This window comes from Salvia hispanica, chromosome 4 (assembly GCF_029641045.1).
Source record: "Salvia hispanica isolate PSC_SH4W2 chromosome 4, Shi_PSC_v1, whole genome shotgun sequence".
Taxonomy (NCBI): Eukaryota; Viridiplantae; Streptophyta; class Magnoliopsida; order Lamiales; family Lamiaceae; genus Salvia; species Salvia hispanica.
Window position 1 is genome coordinate 23,166,812 of NC_142695.1, and position 9,357 is coordinate 23,176,168.

Consider the following 9,357-nt stretch of genomic DNA (forward strand, 5'->3'; position numbering starts at 1 on the left):
GATACTTCCTCTCTATGTACTTGCTCGCTTTATGAGCCCGTGGTTCCCTCGAATTCGCCACAGCACCAGAATTGTCACAATAAATGATGATGCTCTTGGGCATATTCGTAACCAGAAGAAAGTTCTTAAGCCATACAGCCTCTTTTGCAGCCTCTGAAGCGGCCACATATTCGGCTTCCATGGTAGAGTCTGCAATGCATTTCTGCTTTACACTCTTCCAAATTACAGCTCCACCTCCTAAGGTAAACACATATCCGGAAGTTGATTTTCTCGAATCTACATTAGCTTGAAAGTCTGAATCTGTATATCCTAAAGGACAGAGCTCGGCTGCATTGTAAACTAGAACATAGTCCTTAGTCCGATTAAGGTACTTGAGTATGTTCTTTACGGCAGTCCAATGTAAGGGGACGGGATTTGACTGATATCTTGCTACCATGCCAAGAGCAAAGCAGATATCAGGTCTAGTACAAAGCATAACATACATGAGACTACCAACAGCCGGGGCATATGGTATCCTTCTCATCTCTGCTATCTCAGATGCTGTCTTTGGACACATCTCTTGAGATAAATGGATGTCATGTCTAAAAGATAAGAAACCTTTCTTGGCATCTTGCATGCTAAAGCGTCTAAGTACCGTATCGATGTAAGATTCTTGGGATAAGTACAACGTTCTCTTTGCACGGTTCCGAAAAACCTTGATACCGAGAATGTGTCCCGCATCACCCATATCTTTCATCTCGAACTGGCTGGACAACCATGTTCGTACTGATGACAACATCTTTTTATTGTTTCCAATTAGAAGAATGTCATCTACATACAAAACTAAGAACACAACATTTCCCTTTTCAACCTTCTTATACACGCAGCTTTCATTAGGGCACTTTTCGAATCTAAACTTTTGAACAGTTTGATCAAAACACTGGTTCCATGATCTAGATGCTTGCTTGAAGCCATAAATGGCATTCTTAAGCTTCCAAACCATATGTTCCTTGCCCTTTACCACATATCCTTCAGGTTGTTCCATGTAGATGGTCTCCTCAAGACTCCCGTCTAAAAACGCAGTCTTAACGTCCATCTGTCATACTTCCCAATCCATGTAAGCTGCTATAGACAAAAGAATACAAATCGATTTGAGCATGGCCACTGGGGAGAAGGTCTCATCGTAGTCCATGCCTTCCCTTTGGGTATACCCCTTAGCCACTAGTCTTGCCTTAAAGACTTTAACTCGTCCATCGGGTCCACGTTTACGTTTGTATATCCACTTGCTCCCAATGGCAGTACAACCTTCGGGTAGGATAGACAAATAATAACGTCTTTGTCTACCATTGGTTGTAGTTCCGAATCCATTGCTTTCACCCATTCGCAATGATCGACATCTGTCTGCGCCTGCAAGATTCCAGGGATCAAGTACATTGATGTCCGAGGAGTGATCCATGCACTCTTCCAAACCAATGTATCTTTCGGGCTCATGAGAGACCCTCCCACTGCGACGCGACACTACAACATTTGGTGTACTAGTTGAAATTTTTGGAATTGTTGTTACACTAGGTGTCTGTTCTTGGTTAATGGAACTTGTGACTGAATTTAGCTCTTCAAGAGCTATCTCACTGCTGGACTTATGATTCATTACAAAGTCTTCCTCTAAGAATGTGGCATGGGTGCTCATAATTACTTTCTTATCTCGGAGACTATAGAATTCATAAGCTTTCGATCCTTTAGGATAACCCAAAATCGTTCTATGATTTCTATCGATGCCCTTAGACTATCCTCATTAGTGACTCTCACCCAAACTTACCCCAATCAAATTTTTAATAAAATACTCATTTCTCTTTCATCAATGACCCCACTCAACCCCAATACATGTTTTCTTTTTCATATACTTTTAATCAATATAAATTTTATAATTTTATTCAAATATAATAAAAAACTCATATAAAAATTGTATAAATTATTTTATAATTCAAATTTATAATAAAAATTATTACAAATTCATATATAATTGAAGTACAACATAATAAAAATACACAAATAAAAGAATTACGGTACAATAATAGAAAATAAATAAACCAAACTATAAACTAAAATGAAAAGTAAGAAAGATAACTAAAAAAAGATAAACATTACGCATTCAACTATTTGCTAAATATTTCCCAAATGTGCTCAAGCAAATCATCTCGAAGGGCAATATGAGCTTCTCTATTGCGGATTTGATCTTGATTTGTTATGTAAGTAAACAAACTCCCGATCCGTTGAGTAGAGTCGCAAAAAGTTTCAACATTTCCTTCTTGTGCTCTTCTAGGTGTATCTTCAAAAAACTCAGTAGGATCTTAATAATTTTGATATGCATCACGTTCATCTTCTACTGTCATATTATGCATGATGATACAAGCAATCATAATTTTTTCCATCAACATCTTGTCCCAGACAAGACATGGCCTTCGCAAAAATGTGAAACGCGCTTGTAGGACTCCAAATGCTCGCTCAACATCTTTTCTGATAGACTCTTGGATTTGAGCAAACAACTTATACTTTTGAGTTTGTGGAGAAATGATTGACTTGACAAATGCAGCTCATGCAGGGTATTGCCATCAGTAAGATAATATGCCCTATTATACTGATGACCTTTTACTACGTTATTAACATATGGTGCTCGACCTTCTAAGACATCATCAAAAATAGAACATGAGACCTATGGAGTACATTAATATCATTGCACGAACCTGGAGTTCCAAAGAATGCATGCCATATCCATAAGTCATATGATGCAATAGCTTCCAAAATGATCGTTGGTTTTCCACTTCTCCCTGTATATTGTCCAGCCCATGCGTTAGGACAATTCTTCCATTCCCAATGTATGCAGTCTATACTCCAAATCATGCCTGGAAAACCACGTTCATTGCTACATATAGAAGTCTAGCCAGATCTTGTTCAGTAGGTCTTCTAAGATATGTGACACCTAAACATGAAATAACACCTTCAACAAAATGTATTAGAGAATCTCTCGTCACCATTGAACTCATCCACAAATATTCATCAATGACATCGGATGATGTCCCATACGCCAACACCCGCATAGCTCCTGTACATTTCTGTAACGATGACAAACTTTGTCTTCCTGTAGCATCACGTCTCTCTTAAAATACTCATCATTAGCAGTAACAACTTCTACTATCCGAAGGAATACGGATTTGTGCATGCAAAATCGGCGTCGGAAGACCTCTAGTCCGTATGTTGGGTTGGGACCAAAATAGTTATTGATCAAACGCTCTACACCAATCTCGCGTTGCCTTTCACAATACCTTTTTCTGACTGTAGAAGCTTGAGCCCCTATAGTTAGATTGGGATTGGTGGATAACATTTCTCAACAATTGTATAGATTTGATGATTTTGTTAAGAAACTCGTTCCTCCCACTGATTGAGTACTATGGTATTTTAATCATCAGAAATTGAATCCGATGAAAGTGATGAGTTTTCATCGGAGGACATTGTTTTGGAGGTGGAATGTATAGTTGCTGTTATCTTCCAAAAATTTCCACAAGCTATTCATAAACTAAATATATTTGCCAGTGACACTAAACCAAGACATGTGAGACACACTTGCAGTAAAGCATGTGACATATCAATGCGATACGGAAATCATATTTTCACTAAAACATGTGATAGACACTTACATTGATGCATGTGACATTTTAAAAACTTTTGTAAGATAATGCATGTAGCACCAAACTCATATTTGCAAATGCATGCAATAAAGAACTGATGCTTGTGGCATTTCAATTACTTTTGCAGAAAAATGCATGTAACCAAATTTATATCTACAAATACTCCATGTGATAAAGAACTGATTTTTGTGACATCTCAATTACTTTTGCAAGAAAGTGCATGTGATACCAAAACTCACATATGCAAATGCATGTGATAGAGAAATGATACTTGTGACAGCTCAATTACTTTTGCTGGAAAATGCATGTGTCACGGAAATCATATCTACAAATGCATGTGACAAAGAAATAATGTTTGTGACATCTCAATTGCTTTTGCAGAAAAATGCATGTGACCAAATTTATATATGCAAATACATGTGATAAAGAACTGATGTTTGTGACATCTAAATTACTTTTGCAGGAAAATGCATGTGACATCAATTTATATCACACCAACTTACTATTACACAAAATTTATATTACATAAAGTACAACTAAAGATTACACCAACATAAGCAAATTAAGATCACACAAAACTAACAATACATAATTAAAAGCACACCAAACTAATATTACTTAAGCTAATGTCACACCAAACTAATACTCCCTTCGTCCGCGAATAGGAGTCCCGTTTTTCCATTTTAGTCCGTCCGTGAATAGGAGTCCCGGATCACTTTTACCATAAATGGTAATAGGGTTTCACCTTCCACTAACCCCTTCCACTCACATTTTATTTTAAACTAATATATACAAGTGGGACCCCTTTTCCACTAACTTTTTTTCACCCACTTTTCTTAACATTTCTTAAAACCCGTGCCGCCAAGAAATGAGACTCCTAATGGCGGACGGAGGGAGTATTACATAACTTATTGTCACACCAAATTCATATCAAACTAAAATCATGCATTTTCCAAACACAATCTCCATTAGTCGGTGTTTCATCTCTTGATCTTTTGGGGACAAGTGCTCTTTGTCCAACAACTTAATCAACATTTTTTGGTACATCTTCATATATGGCTTTTCCAGCTGTTCACGCTCTATCTGCAGTCGAGTCTTCACTAGTTCGTTCTCATTATCTTTAGCTAGCATCAGTACATGAAGTTCTGTAGCAACTTGAGCATTAGTAGAATTAGATTATGTTACCTTACTTTTTCTTTTTCTTTTTGCCTTGTGGCCTATAGCCCGAGAACTAGTTGAATGTCAAGATGTAGAAGTTTCCGGATGAAGGGATAGTATACTCATAGATTAAGAAGTCTTTGTCCTCTTTGAGTTGCTACCATCCTATTCATAAGCAACATTTTCATTGTCAAGAAATACCTGTGTTGTATCATGAATACTCCACTTTGGATGTTTGCTCATAACTTCATTAAACACTATCAAATCATGAAATTTGTTGCCTCCTACTGCTTGGTAGAGGCTACAAGCTTCATTCTCAAGGTCGCTAATTCCACTCCTCCTTCGCGCGTTTGCTTCTCTGCAAGCAAGCACCCAGTTGTTTACATTTTCTTTAAGTTGTTTCCATCGACACTTCATAGACTCCACGTTTCTTTTGTTAATTTCATCTAGATTTTCTGCTTGACTTACGTGATACAAATTTTGCACACGTAACCATGGTGCTTATCCCTTCTAATTTTTACCATGCACACTATCTGCGCTTGCATAAATCCAAGCAGGCATAAGTGTTAAATCTTCTTTCACAACCCAACTTACATTTTTTGAGCTCCTTTTCTTTTTGTTCGCTTGTTAGGCATCTCCAAACAAGTTGCGGGTGATATTTTCTGATGTGGGAATTTCAGTAGATGTAGGAATTTGGCTTAGATTTGGAAATAATTCAAAGTTTGGTGAATCCTCTGGATTTAAAAAGGGGGGGGGGGGGGGGGTTCTGATAAGGTGGTGCAAAATTTGGAAAATTTTGTGAACTTGGATATTCTGATGATTGTTGACAATTTTGATAGGTTGGAAAACAAGGCTGATAATTTTGGATGATTTGGGTCCATAAAACCAAATTTATCAAAACAATAATGAAAGGAAATTTTGTTTGATAAAGTTGGTTTGCTTGTGATGAGTTCTACATGTTTAGTGGAATATATATAGAAAAATGAAGCACAATATAGTAGTAAATAATAAAAAATGAATAAATTAAACATAAATAAAAAATGAAGTAGTTCACGTCATTTTTTGGAAGAGTGGTTCACATGATTTTTTTGGAAGAATAATTCATATAATATTTTTGAAAGAATAATAATCATTGAATAAAACAAATTAATGATTAAAATTAATAAAACATTTTAATGTTCAACCAATAAAAGTAAGACATGTGGACTTGACCACCACTTTTTCTATGGATCAACAGGGTAACACTAAACAATGAGGGGGTTGGAGTAATTGATTTTAGAATTATTTTTAATTTTGCTATATTGCCTTTTTTACGTGTGACCTTGTTTCAAATATTACCGATGGAAATAGTCTTAAAAAAGTAGTATGCAGCTTGCATGAAAAGGGATGATAATAGGGAATTTTATAGCCGGAGAGTCGGAGACCGTCAACGATTGAAACAATCCCGCCGGAAGCCCGGAACCCGTTCACATGCACCAAGAACAACCGAGAGGAGATGCATCATTAAATCATACTCACCCAATTAGGAAGAACGCATATCTTATTCAGTTTATTAGTAGCTATAAAAATAACGTTATTAATTTTCATAGAAAATAAATATTGCTATAAGAATAGAAAAGTTAATTATCAGAGTCATACGCGGTGTATTTGTTGCGTGTAGGGGTGGGTAGGTAAGGTATACCTTACCGAAACCACCATACCGTATACCTTACCGTAAACACGGTATGCGAAAAAGTCATACCTTTACCTTACCAAAATTTTCGGCATACCGAACTTCGGTATACCTTATTTTCGGTATGATGAATTTCAATACCGATACCGTACCTCATTTTCGGTATACCGTACCGAAGTTCGGTATACCTTACTTTTGCGGTATACCAGAGTTTTACGTTATATTGAACTACGATATGACATACCAAAATCTCAGTATTTTGCAAATAATTCTAAATACAAAAACAATGAAAATAATATTTCAAAATACTTAGAAAACATCCAATTTAATAAAACTCAAACATATTCAAATAATGTTAAAAAAACTGCAACAATTAAACTTCAAATCACACAACGTTCAATATCATATCAAAACATAAAGTAGTAGTATCTTAATATCATCTTCATTTCTTGCAGTCTCTATTGTCCTTCAATTTCTCATCATAAACCTGCATTTGTAAAGTTTAAACAATTTTCAGTAAACTAAATTATTAACTCAATAAACCATATGAAATATATACTACTTGCCACAATCTAAATAGACTTAGATGCGTAAATAACAAACAAACCACATAAACACATAACTCTTTTTAAAAATGAACATTAAAATCATGATTCACAATTTTTAACTATAGCCAATAAAATTACATAGATCCAATTTAAGAATGAAAAGTTAAAGAGCTTTAACATATATACGTATTTAGTAAAGATTAAATTCTGACCTCCGTTCATGGTATATTATTGTGTGTTGGATCAATTAGCAGATAAAAGTGGATCCCCCAGCAACTGTTCATCTTCTTGGCTCAAGTTTGCATCTACAAAAACCATCAATGCGTTTTTATATATATAATATATATGTAAGAAAAGAAAAATTAATAAGGTATATTAAAAAAACACTTACTCTTTTCAATATCTTCAATTTCTCGATACAAATCAAGATCATCGTCGGTTGGATCCTTATATAAGCTGAAATCATCTGCCTTGAGCCAATCATTGGTACACACCAATGCCTCCACCATTTTTGGACTCAAACTAGTTCTAAAAGGATCCACAACCCTTTTACCCAAGCTAAAAGCAGATTCACTAGCAACCGTTGAGCTTGGAATTGCAAAGATATCCTTTGCGATGAGTGAAAGGATTGGATACTTAGTTCCATTTACTTTCCACCAATCCAAAAGATTAAAAGAAAGATTAGACCGCTGCTCCATCTCATCGGCTAGGTACTTATCTACTTCGTTGGATATTTGTTTAAGCTGATCTTGAGAAACTTCTTCTTGCACTCCACTATAAATATCATCAAAAAGATGCAAACCACATTGGTCAATGGTGTCATTATCGTCTGCATGTTCAAGGAGCGGCCTCTGGGTGGACAACGTATCATTCACCCCTTTATACTCTACCCACAAAGTTATCAAATCATTTTTGAATCGGTCACATAACTCTTGAAGCTCTTGTTCATCCACTCTGCTCTTAACTCTTAATTTCTTAACGCTAACTTTTAGCGTTTTAAGCTTGTTCCTCGGATCTAGGACATTGGCAATAAAAATCAACGGATTCATTTTATTCCAATCCCCCCAATATTTGTCAAATTTGACCTTCATTGCTTTTGCAACCTTTGAAAGAGTAAGATCCGAATCATCATGACACTTTTTCTCGATCTCAATTTGTATAGCAAACATTGAAAGTGAAATCAAATGAGATGTCGGAGTTTTTGATGCACTTAACTCTAAAGTAGCAACATAGAAATTTTTGAGGAAGTGTACAAATGCTTTTGCATTCTCCCAATCCTCTGCATTTGGAGGCCCCATCCTTTCTTTACCCTTTTCATCTTTGTCGCGAAAGTATTTCATAAATGGAACCCATTCCTCGGCCATCCTTTCAAATACCCTTCTATACTTCAATGCAACGTCAAGCATTTTATAGGTTGAATTCCACCTAGTTTTCACATCCATGGGTACCGTTGACACACTAGAAAACTTGGCTAATATCGCAAACTCCCTAAATTTGTTCAACCTAGAAGGAGAAGAATGAAGAAACACAACTGCATTCCTAATAGACTTAATTGAATAATTGAGCTCTTTCAAGCCATCCTTAACAATTAAGTTCAGTATATGACAAGCACATCTCAAGTGCAAATATTTCCCATCAAACATCAATGTTTTTTCAATTCTCATTCTTCTTTTCAAGTAATCAATCGCACTGTCATTGGAAGATGCATTATCAACTACAATCGAAAATACTTTTTCTATCCCCCATTCCCTCAAACAAACCTCAATCATCTTGCCAATTTCTTCCCCTACATGACTTGTGATTTTTGAAAAGTTAATTATTCTCTTGTGCAACTTCCAATCACTATCTAAAAAGTGGGCTGTAATGACCATATAATTTATGTTTTGAATCGAAGTCCAAGTATCAGTGGTAATGCTCACCCTTAATCCATTAAGCACATTTTGAATCTTCTTCTTCTCCTCTAAAAATAAAGTATAAATCATACCTGCAACTTTCTTTCGATCAGGAATTCGAAATCTCGGTTGTGCTTCATGCAGCAGAGCAACAAATCCCTTCCCTTCAACAGCTCGAAAGGATACTTCATCTATAATAACATATTCAGTGAGCTTCAGTTCACACTTTTTCTGATTAAAAGTGTGAGCAACTATTTGACTTCGTTGCCCCATAGTCTCATTCGTCAACATGGTTTGACCTTTCTCACAAGAGCCATCATATAACGGACACTTCTTACACCTCTTCACTAAATGATTTTTCAATCCACTAGTACTCCCACTAACAGCTGGTATTTCGGTTTTGCAATAGTTGCATATTCCTATTT

The 9,357-nt window shown here is 35.9% G+C and overlaps 2 pseudogenes; both read right to left on the reverse strand.

Moving 5' to 3' along the window:
• Positions 1-2,132: 2,132 nt before the first annotated feature.
• On the reverse strand, positions 2,133-3,196 carry LOC148927497 (uncharacterized; annotated as a pseudogene).
• A 4,087-nt stretch (positions 3,197-7,283) lies between these two features.
• On the reverse strand, positions 7,284-8,654 carry LOC148927498 (zinc finger BED domain-containing protein RICESLEEPER 2-like; annotated as a pseudogene).
• Positions 8,655-9,357: the final 703 nt, after the last annotated feature.